This window comes from Seriola lalandi, unplaced genomic scaffold (assembly GCF_002814215.2).
Source record: "Seriola lalandi dorsalis isolate HSWRI2012SDOR001 ecotype SW California unplaced genomic scaffold, Sedor1 jcf7180002054896, whole genome shotgun sequence".
NCBI lineage: Eukaryota > Metazoa > Chordata > Actinopteri > Carangiformes > Carangidae > Seriola > Seriola lalandi.
In genome coordinates this window covers 656,423-670,614 of record NW_019525448.1, presented here as the reverse complement: position 1 = coordinate 670,614, position 14,192 = coordinate 656,423, and positions in this window count along the sequence as shown.

Genomic DNA, 14,192 nt, shown 5'->3' with positions numbered 1-14,192 from the left:
GGGGGCGAGTGATAGTGGGCTATGGCACTGTGGCCTGTACCAACTGATGACAACGAGGGGGTCAGCTGGATCAGGAGGAGCACCGGCTCTTTACATAATATTGAGGAATATACCAGGATTAAACCCCTCCCATCTCAACCCTCAGGCTTCTCTTTATATTATTTATTTATTTATTCACTTTGTTGTAGGATAAAAGCTTGAGAAGTGAATCAATAAGTCACTACAGTCTCTCTCAGTATAACAGGAAAACAACGACAATGTACATGACTGACTGTTATCACCTACTATATGTTACACTTTACAAAACCTATGAAATACTGTGAATTTTTTTTGTTGTATTACATCATCTCATGTTGTTTTTTGTAAATTATTTCTCTATGTTTGTTTAGTCATCTTTTCTTTCATTTTCATTATATTTACTATCACACTTTAATAAGACAGAAAAGCTTTATAGGTTCTAACTAACAGATTTATTGAAAGAGTATTCTAAGAATCTATCATTGCATTTCCATAAAGTTCAGGAAGAAAAAGTGAAAAAAAAAAAAGGTTGGCAAACAAAAATCAAAAGTAAAAAATACAGCAGAGGTGCTGATTGTTTAGTCCCCCAGGGGTCGACAGCCATGCTGGCATATCTGTGAGGTTGTACGATGCAGTTGTGCGTTGAGCTAAATGCTAACATGCTCACAGTGACAATGCTAATGCTGCACAGAGTACAGCTGAGGTTGGTGAGAATTTCATTAGTATAATGTCTTAATCCAAATTATTGGACTTATCAGCATTTTGACCTGATACAAAAGTTAAGGAATGGTCAAAGTAGTGTAAATCTGTCCTCTACAGAACTTGAAGTACACCCACACACAGTTGTCAGTATATTACTCAAAATCACAAATGTCAACCTCATGGTGACACGAGAGGAAATGTCATCCTCTGTCTAGAAAATGCCCACAACTTTAAAATTCGACATATCCCTAGCTTTCTGTTAAACATGTATATCCTTTAAGCCTAAACTGAGATAATCCTGATGACATCATGAGGGACTATCATCTCAGACGTGTCAAATCTCCTCCAGAGCCTCAGAAGACATTATACAACTCTTTTCACAGGCTGAGCACAACTCTCTCCGTAAACTGATTGATGTATGATATCAGGGTATTCCCCTTTAATTGTTTACAAATCACTTATTAATTATTTATAAATTAATAAAAAGCAATTCATTCTTTTGAGATCACAGGAAGTGCATTTGGCTGCTGTAAATTCTCCTCCAGCGTTGCTGTGTCTAATGGACAGTTTGACCGCTTACCCTCTGGAAAAGAGTAGCAGAGCATCTGCAATACTTACTAACATTTACATCTACAGACTTGATATTATTAAAAGGTGAGAAACCCATTGCCCTTTTTACATTAAGGCTTATTAGAAAGTAAGGCATTAATTATGTATTAATAGCAACAGAAGGTACCTCTGTCTCTGATATTTTCACCCATGGTCCTTTGTAGTATTTAGTAAGTTTGCAGAGATTTGTGGTTCAGTTAATTTTTTTGTTTGCATATTTGAAAGTTCAATAAAGAAAATTATATCAATTCAATAAAGAGAATTACATGAATTCTTTACACTGATTTGATTTACTGCAAATCAAATCAGATTCTTTTTGTGGCCTTTGTTCAAGAGGTTTCTTCATGCAAGCCTGAACAACAGCATACATATGCATTTACTAACATGCAATTGAGCACACACGCACAGACACATACGAACACATCATTAAAAACACACATTCCAGCAACTACACACACTGGGGCAAACACACACTGTAAGTGTCACACGTGGGGGGTTAATAGGCACTTAGCATCATGGATTCTTGCAGGTCCTGACTCCCCCTTCCCTAATAAGAGGCTTCTAACAGCCAATTACATCACCCTTCAGCTGGAAGATACTGCTCCAGTCTAACCACTAATGTCAGGGAAAACTCATTGCAGGATACATAAGGAGATAGAGATATACAACAAGATATGCTGTTGCTATATTTTGATGTCATGGTCACCTCTGAACTCTGAGATGCCTAATATATTCTTTCAGCAGCACCATTTCACACTCAATCTGTTTTGACATCTGATCAGCAACAGACATTATACCTGTGTTAAAAACTGGAGGCACCACAAGTCAGCTGTGTTCCTTTTATAGTTTAACACTATGATTTGACAACAACTCATATAAGTGTTAACATTTCTCAAAGATGTGAGAGAAGACTTTCCCTGTCACTGCATATGCCAACACCTCAGCTACTGTAGGGATCATTACAGTAACTCTCAGCGGTTCCTTATCGGAACGTCACTGATGAATCAACATTGGCATCTGCTGGTGAAGAGTGTGTATTACATTTTAGCGCAAACTTTGTCACCATACAGTATGACATCTTTTTTTTTTTTCTTTTCAAATACAAAGATGGATTCTGAAACTTCCGTGAAATAAAAATTTCATGAATATGAATCACTAATACTTGACGTCAATATCAGGAAACTCAGATTTTTAAGATTTGTTATTATCTGGACTGGCAGCAAATCACATGTATCTAGTTGCTTTTGATTAGATGTTAATTTGGAAAATGAATCATTTTTCAAATTTGTATTTCAGGATTCAGATGCTCCCAGGTTTAATTCATTCAGGTGAACAAAGGGGGATTTCCAGTGACTTTATGAGTGAGTATGCATACGTGTTTGTGTGTGTGTATATGTGTATGTGTGTGTGTGTGTGTGTGTGTGTGCGTGTGTGTGTTGTGCCTGTTGCTCTTTCAGCTCTTTCAGTGCTGGCTTCCTCTTTGAAACTGTGTTGTCTCAATTTTCTGCTGCATAGTCTCTGATGTGGCTTGTGAGTCATACTGTGGTAAATATACACATTTGCGCATGTACACATGGATGCACACACACATAAAGACAGAGTCACAGACACATATATTCACATACACACGCACTATTCATGGTCACTATAGTTACTATTCCCTCTCTATTCATGTTAAACATTGTTGTACATTACACAGTAATCCTGCTGAGATATGCTGCTGGATTTTCTCAGGTGAACCACACAGCTGAGCCTCAGCAACAGAAAAAAAAAAAAAGTTGACATCTTCACTTCACATTTTCTCAGCCGCACCAGACAGTAAAGTCAAAGCCCTCAAACTTTATTAAAAATATCACATTGCGCTGTGTGGGGATATTCTGGGGGTCACCATGGCAACAGACATCCAAGTGCCACATGCACGAATGTGCACACCTGCCTGCCAGTATTCCAACTTGTGCCTCTGAGCCTCCCTGTTAGACAGTATCTAGGTGCTGTTTGCTAAATGTGGCAGGACGGAGAGGCGACAGTTGCAATGCCTTTGTTCTCAGAGAGAGGAGCACGCAGCTCTGTCGAGGTGTTAATTAGCCTTTGTGAGAGTAGAAAGTTGTTAGGAATGTGTTTGCTTCAGCTGTGAGATGCACAACCTTTTGTGTGAAGCAGAGCTTTGTCTTGCCAGACATTGTAAAGAATGCAACATAGTGAGTGACAGCTTCTTTTAAAGCAGCAGTGTTTTATAAATACAACCACCACATTCAACGCTCCCTGTTTGTCCTTGCCAGCAGTGGATCTGACAGTTACAGTATAAAACGAGCAGCCACAACATTACAAGCTGTGCAACATCTAATGCTGTGGCTGATTGGTGTATGTACCTGTTATATTATCAAAACTTTCTGACGGCACAAAGCTCAGTATAATATGGCATGTCTCTGTTGTAACGTATAGAGACCTTCATTCAGTAAGGTCAAATTTGAAATTGTCACAGCTCTTTGATTGTGTGATGTGTCTCTAGACACGATCTGTGAAGCTGTACGCATGGACGGATCACTTTTGGGTTAACATGATGGTTTGTGATGTCAGTTTTGCAAGTGTGTGCAATGTTTTTCGGTGTCTAAATGAGATCTAGTGACTCATGTGGAGAAAACAGGCTGCTCGGACTAGGGGACTGACAGTATCGGTTTGACTCGTCATGCTGAGCCTTGCCACTGATATACAGCACTGAACTTAGTATTTTCTTGTGGATCTTAGTCATTGCCAGATAAAAAAGCAAACCACACAGTAACATGGTTTTGGTGACCTGTAAATATAAAGGCCAACTCTATATTTTTTGTTTCCTGTCAGATCATGTTTTGTGTTGTGAGATCATGTTACGTATTTTGTGAGTCAACACAACAAAAAACGCAGGAAAGTCTATTATATGAAGATAAGTGCGAAGGTAACATAACAGTGATTTAATCTGTGAATGCTGAATGTCACCATAAAGCAATTTCTTGAAAATATTTGAATCTTATATAGGAATTTTTTGGCGGTACTGTGATAAAAAGGCACACACACACACAAACATAAAAAAGGTGTCAATATGTCACACTTTTCAAATGGCTTTATTATTTATACCTCAGATTGTCTCCCTGGGGTTTGTGTGTGTAATGGTTCATGTTCAGGAATAAAATAGCATTTAGATGTTTCTCATAGCAGAGCATACACAGAGTCTGTGTGCATGTGCATATGTGTGTGTGTGTGTGTGTGTGTGTGCGTGCGTGAATGTATGCATGAGTATGTGAGTCACGCACCACTATCCAGCCCCCTGGGCTTTGAGTTCTGATGCCCATCTTTCAGCTTCTCTACTGCACACTGAACCCAGTGAACCTTCTGCTGTTTACACTCTCCCCCTCCTCCTGCTCGCTCTGTCTCTATTTATCTCTCTCACACTCTCTCATGCTCATCTATTCTCCCTCCGTCTCTCTCTCTCTTGCTTTCTCTCTCCATCTCCCTCCAGCTCCCTACAGTACATCTCTCATTCTCACGCACTCACGCTCTCTTGTTTTCTTAGTCTTTTCACTCGCAACCCTTCCTCCGTCTCTCTTTATAACTGCGCCTCTGTGTATCTACCTCTGCAGATCAAGACTTATTCAGAGTCAGACAGCCTCTATCTGGGTAGGGTTCAGGCACACACCCAGGGTCTCTCTGAGTGTAGATGTGTGGCCAGAGAAAGAGAAGGACAGACAGAGAGTGGAGGGGGGGGGCTGACAGAGGAAGGGGCGGAAGCTGACGATGGAATCTCCATAGATATCATCCTCATTCCCAACCTCCACCGTGTCTTCACTGCCGTCTTCCTCCTTCACATCCTCATCATCTCATTGCCACCGTGGCCATCGCCATGGCTGTCCTTCCAAACGCAAACACACACTCATTCCATCAGGTTGCAGAAAGTCGAACAGCTGCTGTGTTGTTACTACTTTCTCCAACAGCAGACTGGTAACAGCGTGGCTCTTTTATCTGTTTCTGTGCTTGTCCTTTTCTTTTTCATGAATGAGGATATGTGTGTGTGTGTGTGTGTGTGTGTGTGTGTGCGTGTGCATGTGTGTGTGTGTGGGTATGTGTGTGGGATACTAAGGGATGAAGGTACAGGTGGGAGGACTGGGGGCATGCCACCCATGTCAGCTTTTCCAGGACATGTGAGACGCTGTTTTGAGCCACTGGTTGACGTAACTTTACCCCCCGACAAAAAATAACGTCATCCTCTAGCCCCTGAGTTCTAAATTGCTTTGCTTGCACTTCTGCAGCACATTGTTGAACTGAAACACGCTATTAATGAACCCGGTGAGTTGAGTGTGAGAGAGTGAATGTGCGTGTTGGACACAGCTTGAAACTCCATTGAGCTGCGTGGAGGAGGTAAGTGGAATGTGCATCACATGGCATGAACCTCAAAGGAGCACATCTCACTGCGGCAGGGTACCAGTACGTGTCTGTGCGTGTGGGTTCGCGTGTGTATTTGAAAGTGTGTGTGACTGTGCACAAGGTACAGTATGTAGCATGTGCACCCATGTGTGTGTGTGAGACTGCTATAATGGGAATTATACATTCACCATAAGTCACAGGGTTCATTCCATGCAACAGTCCAGCTGGTTCACCGCCTCACAAGCTTCAATCATGTATTAAAACAACATGCTTGTCGCTCTAGCACAGGCCTGTTGCTTGGTCATAAGTGATGCTTGGTTCTTGTTCTTAAATAACACTAATCAATGGGATTGAATTTTTTTTTTTTTTTCACGCTGTCATGCCTTTTTCTCCCTGAGGCGGAGCAGCCTTCTTAGCAGCGTTTCTTCACTTGGTGGCACACGTTGGGAACCCCGGGCCTGGTCACGGATAGCATAGATACACTGTAAACGGCTAATCGGGTATCAAAACCAGCGGAGAGGAAAAAGCGCCTCCACTCCGTGTCTCATTCATTATTCACAGCCAGCAAATGAAGTTGGTACAGTGGGAGCAATCAATTATAGATGAGAGAAGGTAAGGAAAGAGAGAGAGAGAGAGAGAGAGAGAGAGAGAGAGATGAAGGGGATAAAGAGAGGCCTACCTTGCATGCAGCAGAGCTTTAGCATGCCAGTGATCATCACAGTGACATTCTGCAACCTGCATGCACAGAGCTATACTCAGGTAATGGACTCTGGAGGCCCAGGATCCTGCGTAGAAAGCCCCATAGAGAGAACTCCAAGGTGTGCATGCACCTTTCACACCACACCAATAGCATTTATTTGATAATGACTCAGTGTGCTAAGTTTGAAGTCTCTTGGTTCACATGTGTGTGTGCACTTGTGTTTTTCTCTGGCTGGCTGCACTGACACAGTCATAGTGAAACTGCATTTGGTCTTTTCACAAATGTCGAGCAACAGTCATAGCGTCCCCACAGTAGGTTACAGCTTGCTCCGAAACCAAGATATAAAATTGGTCCAGATGCAGCATTTTAGAATTAACAGACTCAAAAGTCTTCGATCTCTTTTGTGTTTGACTCACACCAGCCTTTTCTCTGTCCTCTTCACTCCTCGTAACTACAGTATACGTTACACATAACAGACCACAAACATTTTCTGAGATAAATTTAATAATGATTCTAGGAATTCAAAATAACATAAGCATTAACAGGAAAAAAATATGTAATTCGTTGTTGATTGTCACATCTTTAGTAAATGCGATTACTTGTAGAAATGTATCATTGGGCCACCCAGTGCTCTCTAACTGATCACTGTTTCTTTTTCCAGACGGTGCTCTTTCACATTCAGTGATTTTATCTTGTTGAAACTAAAAGTAAAGCAATAACTTTGATCACATATTCAATTTTGGGACTTTCCTGGACAATTAAGCAGCCTGGTAACTCAAGTTGATGTTCATCTTCTTCTGTGCCAGTGAGCCATAGATGCAGTTTCACAACTCCAACCTGTGGCACTTCTACGGCCATTTGCATGCATTGTGGGGCCGTCCCATACACATATATTTGCACACACACACACACACACACACACACACACACACACACACACACACATACGTTTGAGATGACACACCTCACTGAGATTGACATTAGTCGCAGAGGCCACCACTATCTGTGCTTGCTTTTCAGCTGTCCACAGCTTTACTTGCAGCTGTTTTGAATGAGCCTCCGTTGTTGTGATTGGAAATTCTAACTGTGAAGCATCTGTTGAAATTTTTGTCTCAATCCCTCTGTCATTTCACTATTCGTTAAATGTCAGATATTCGCTTCTGGAAACTGCTCTATTTGTGCTGTCTGTATTTGGTGTTTGTGTGTTAGTGTGTGTGTGTGTGTGTGTGTGTGTGTGTGTGTGTGGGCAGAGAGGCTGTTTGATGTGAGTCAGATCCAAACCCAGGCTGGTTTCTCTCACATGTGTGTGGGACGCATCCAGATGGCTCCACAGGACTGCACAAATGTCACTCTGATAATGAGACAACACGGCCTGTTGAAATACAGGTAGCAGGGCTGTATTGCGTGCTTTTACACACACACACACACACACACACACACACACACACACATTGAGAGGGATGGAGAGATTGCATGAAAGAAAGAAAGACAGAAGAAATAGGGAGGCCTCCCCGAGTGCAAGAAACCACGCAATTATCACATGTAACAAACACAATGAAAACATAATATTGACACATATGTATGACGATTACAAACATGACACATGAATGGTAGTGCACAGGTTCATGTGCTGCGTTGCTTAAAGATCATTTCCTCCGTAGAGAAACATCTGTCTTTATCATCCTCGACTTCACCATGGTGACCTGCGAGGCATGATGAATGCAATAATATTTATCCACTGACCTGTGCTAACTGACAACTTCACCTCTGCCCCTCTCCAGTCCTCGGGGGTCACCACAGGTCACAGCTCAGTTGCCATGGGAACAGGCAACATGAAGGAAAATTCTCCTGAGCACTAAACAGTGACACCTTATACGCCGTCTCTGACAGACTCGGCTGAGTTGCACATCAAGTGTGAAAGCAGGAGTGAGAAGTTGTTGTTTATTTAATTTTCCTACGAGTCACAAGAGTGGCCTGTCAACCCCACTCTTTTTCGCACTCTCCCTGTCTCTCTTTCTGTCTCCTGCATAAAAACCCATTTTCACACGTACCCTTGGATATTTGCTCACACATATTTTCTTTGTCTGCATCACTCCACTCAGTAGTTCTCTCACACAATATATTCCTGTTATTTTGAACAGCAAAGCACAGGTGCAACCCTGTCTGTGTGTGTGTGTGTGTGTGTGTGTGTGTGTGTGTGTGTGTGTGTGTGTGTGTGTGTGTGTAAGTGAGATAGTATCTGTTATTCCAGCTCTCCAACTGCTGTGACCTAATGTAACTATTGCACCTACGTTGTCAACCCTCCAACAGCTCAGTCTGCCTCATGAGGTTCCTGCACCTGTTTGCCTAACACGCACACAAACACACTTTATATATCAGCCCACAGTCACAAATACTAATCCACTGACACCATTATGATCCAAGTCTCATGGTATGTGTGTGTTCAGTGTGTGTGTGTGTGTGTGTGTGTGTGTGTGTGTGTCTGGAGTGGGTGGTGTTGCTGCTGTATCAAACGCTGTCCACTGCTGGCAGCGAATTTCCTCTCTGAGGTGATCTGTTATAGTGACAGGGCAGCAAGTATTTTTAGCCATAGAGAAAGGACAAATAATGAAGCAGGAAAGACAGAGGGAGACAAGGGGACGAGTGTGGGAGAGAGAGGAACAAGAGAGGAAGGATAGAGAGAGAGAGAGAGAGAAAAGGGGGAAGTGAAATCTGAGGGTAAAACAAAACCACCTGGATGTTGCTGACTCGCTCCTCTTCTGTTTAGAGCACAGTCTATATACATCACATTACACATCCACACTCACATACCCACACACACCTCACGTTCATGCGCACACACGTCTAAACGTGTATAAAGACTCACCGATTCTGACAGTTTGGATGCAGGCAAAACAGATCGTTTCGCTTTGTTACAATTATTTTTATAGTTTAGGTCATCATTTCTATCGGTTGTGATAACATTGTACTCGCCAAAATAACAGCTGAGATCTGCATACATGGGAAACAGTGCTACAGCAAAATTAGATCGGGCAAGAAACACCAGAGGTCAGACAATCAAGAGAAAGTAAAACCAAAAGTGAGTGTACCAAAAACGTCAGCAATAATCTCTCATGGTAGATTTTAGATTTCAGGGGTCAGGAGCATAGGCAGGTAACTGGCTAGGGTTAGGGTAAGGTTGGAGTCAAGTTGAGCATCATACAGATGACTGGTTGAGGTTAGGAATAAAGTTGGCCTCAGGTTAAGGTGAGGGGGAACACGTACCGATGGGGAAACAGACTTTTCTTCCGCCAGAATTAAAAACCTTTGAATCTAGTGCCAACCACCGCCCTCATTATACTGGAAAACTCTGTCCAAGTACAGTGGGTCAAATTGAACTAACAAGTTATCTGTTGTTTACCACTAAATTTGAAATGGTATTTTGATATTTGATAGTCGCTTCATTTTTTCAAGAATGTCTTGTTTAAGGTTTTTCTATACGAGGTCTTGCTACTTTCTTTGTCCTATACTGTATGTTTTGGACTTTTTGGTCAAACAAAACAAGACATTTGAATGCATCACTTTGGGTTTTGGGAAGTTATGATGGACATTTTTCACAATTTTATAACATTTCATAATCAAAGCAATTATTTCATCCCAAAAATGATTGGCAGATTAATCATCTATGAAATTAATTACGACCCTATCTACAGTTTCATCATTCACCTTCTTTTTCTCTTCTACATAAATTTGGTTAATTTGGGATTGGTTTAAAATCTGTCTGATGATCTGAGTTCTCATGATTTTTGCTACATCCAACTTATTTTTAGCAACATCACTGCTTTCCCAAATCTCTGCAGTTAACTTGGTCAGTACATTCTTTTCATGAAAGAAAGACATATTAGTTGAATCTATAAGTTTCAAGTTCTACTAAACCAGATTCAGCTTTGGCAGATTAAGTGCAGTGGAACGGGCGTCACAGCACTCACAAAGCAGTTACTCAGAAAAACAACTGAGGAGTGAAATAATACAACCAAAAGGCAAAAGATAAAGCCTGAAATAGACTTCTTCTTTTTACTTCTCCTTTTTCTCAATGGAATTCTTACAAGAGTAGGACTTTGGTTTTTGCTTCCGTTGTCAGGGCAGCAAGCAGCTTTGGCCTTAACCTCAAAGTGGTGGGTAAAACAATATAAAGTGCTCAGAGAGGTGGTCAGGACATTATGGTTTGCACACGCAAGTCGTGAGGCCTCTGTGTAGCACAATGTCCTCCCCTCTCTCTCTCTCTCTCTCTCTCTCTCTCTCTCTCACACACACACTCTCTCACTGGTTTGTTCCCTGAGTCAGCATTCTGCCTCAGCTCCAGTTTCTCTCCCCTGGCCCGCCTCTGCCCGCCTCCCTGCAGGACACTATTAGGACATCTCTCTCTCTGTGTGTGCGTGTGTGTGTGTGTGTGTGTGTGTGTGTGTGTGTGTGTGTGTGTGTGTGTGTGTGTGCCTTTGTGGGAGAAAGCTACTGTTGCATTTACGTGGTCAGGTCCTTTCACCATCTTATGCAATACGATATTTTTCACTTTGCGAGTAACCCTGGATATTTCTGTCTGCTCCATCGAATCAGCTTTTGTGCCAGTACACCATGAAAGATGCACGTCTCCTCCCGCTCTTCCAAAACACTCCCAATGGGTTTTGCATGTTGTGTGTGTATGTGTGTGTGTGTGTGTGTGTGTGTGTGTGTGTGTGTGTGTGTGTGAGTGTGTGTGTGTGTGTGTGAGAGAGAGCGATCTGCTGGATACTACTAGTTCTGCTAACATGGCCCAAAAATAGCAAACTGGAGAGGTGTGAAGTAAAAAAGGAAAGGACACTTTAGTAGAGGAGTAACTGACACGGGGTGAGTCACTTTCACACACACACTCACACATGCACGCACACACACACACACACACACACACACACACACACACACAAGCACACACATGCATTTACAAAGGCACGTAACACACACACACAGTTGTGAAATTGTCTCACGTTAGCTTTGTCACTGCTGACTATGAGTGTGTGTGTGCGTGTGTGTGTTGGCAGGAATCACGGGTTTGTGTCTTACTGCCATGTGATTGGCTCTTTTTCACAGTTTTTTTAATTCCATTTGCCCAGAAAAAATACTGACAAAGATTCCCCATCCGTGGCTTTCCTCGTTATGCTTTTATAAAGCTCAGTAACTTTTTTTTTTGAATGGATTAGCGCAGTTTACACACTTTCCCTCAGCGCACTGGGCTTCCTTAGCATCAGAAACTATAAAGTTATGATGGCGAGAAGCTGAATTGTCCTCCAGACACCCGGTTTAAGGGACATTGGTGTCAGGTTTCACCCGGCGAGACCCTGACACCCCTGCTTGAAAATCCCTGATTGGTCGATTTTCCACACTATACAACACCCTACATCACACTGTCCACACATCCATCACTGATACTGACACGCCTCGCTTTGTTAAGCATGTAGTGGATATTACAGATTCTGCTGGCATTTTGATTTGATCAGTTTGTGCGTTTTTGAATTGGAGCATCACTGAGTCGGAGGTATCATCAATGCACTGAAGAAACAGTTTTAAAATGTCTAACCTCAAGTTAAAGTGAAAATATGGCTGATGGCTTTTTTTTTTTCTTCTTCATAATTCTCGCTTTTTGAACGTTTTTTCAGCGAACAGAGTCGTGTTGTTTCCCAGTTCTATTTACATGTGTTTATAGGATGTTGTAGTGTGAATGCAGAAGTGAGAATGGGAGAGACAGAAGGAGAGAGGAAATGATACTAAGACGTTTGGCCTGAACAGTGCCTAATGATCACAAGAGCAAAAGATACATGCATGTGAACGCACACACAGACACACACACGCACCATGTGATCTCTCGATTAGTGCTGTATAGTCACACCCTCCCACGCTCTCTTAGTGTTTGATCACAATCTCCCTCCTACTCCTGGGCTCCAGTCAAACAGAAACTTTCAACAGATAATGTTTGTTTGAAACAAAATCAGTGATGACCTTTGTTGAAATTCACTTAGATATTTAATTTTTTTCATGTTCAGTGAAAATGTTTGGCTGAACGTATACATTTATTCTTATATCTATAAAGTGCTTTGAAGTATCTGAAGACATCCACAGCTTGTGTTTGAGAAGAGTCAAAGTTTAGAGTTTGATCTAATAGCTTACTATAGCTCTGACTATTATGAGGCTGATTAAAAGAGAATATGATCTGTGAAGGTTATAATGCACTGATGTAGCTGATATCTATTTGGATGAAATGGCTTTGAGTCACCAAACTGGTGCCTGTGAAAATATTATAAGCTTTAAACTGTGCTGCTCAGAGCTGGCTGTTACTTTTTGAAGGCTCTGGCCAGAGGTTCACTTTGACTTGAAATCTTTGGCCTTTGTTCTACCTTTCTGTCTTTGCCCTTTATTATATTTAATAAATATTTATTATATATTATATTTTATTGTCAAAGTGGTGCCATCATGTCATCACCACATTTTGGTGAGTGGTATAAGTCTGTCATAAGGCATCAGTTTTACATATTCACAATTGACAGGGGCTTGCCCTCCTATAAATTTCATAATTTTGATTTATGGTCACTAGCATGTAATGTATGCAATTAGAACTTAATTTATTAATAAAAAATCATTATCGTTATAATTATGTGTATATGATTTTCTGGTCAGTCACCTACTTCATGTGCCCCTAATGAGAAAAACTTTTATTGTCTATACACTTGTGATTATTTATTCATGTATTTATAAATAATAGCCAAGAATAAATGATAAAAAAGACAATAAAACAAATGGAGGAAACCTCAATTTTCATAGTAAAAATGGATAATTGCTCCATCCATCAGGAAAATAAAGAGTCACAGATAAGCTCTTACTTCACTTTTGACTCATCAGGTGCACGTCATAGATTTCAACTCCCCCTTGACATTGTGTTGTAGAGAGATTCCAGCCATGTAAGCTGCTCTTGACCCATGACCCGGCCTGTTCTGACAGCCCCAGGTTTGGACCTGAGTCATACGTTTTTCCACTGATGAAAAAAAAGATGAAGTGTGAAAGCATTCAGCCAGGTGTAATTTAATGCATAAAAGTTAAAAGTTTTGTTCAAGTTAGACGGTTGAGCTTTTAATCATTAAGAGTACAGGCCATTTCAGCCAAGATTAAATATAGTTCAACTGTAATAAACACTCTAGTAATAATCTGTCAGTCTCTTTCCTGTGCGCTAGTTGTCTCAGTGAGGTGAAGAAAGCCTCCCTTGAGGGTTTACACCAGGTCATATGTGATGGGAAGTGAGGCATGCTGTACAGTAAAGAGAGCATATGACTTATTAGTACATTACACAGGACATTCCCATATCTCCCATAGGCATTGGTTTCACAATAAGATGTGTGAGTGGTCTTTTGTGGTTTCATGCTTGAAAGAAAAGCACATGATGCCAACGCACACAGATCATGAACAAGTGATTAATCTAAAAAGAGAACTGACTCGTTATGACTATGATGAAATCCTCAGTGTGTCAGATTTTGACCAGCCGGCAATTACACTTCCCCTGCCGTAACATGTCAATACCGAGTGCAAGCACACCTTGCTCATCATCCCCGTGGGCCGCGATTGGCTGATGGACTAAGAGGCTGAGGTGTTGCAGCAAATAGCATGAGCTGTGGGCTGGTCTATTCTGCTGCTCGAGGGAGGTTAATGAGTGAAGGCACTGGGCTATCAGCCAAACATGAGCAGCAATGCTAAGGCTCCCACAATGAGC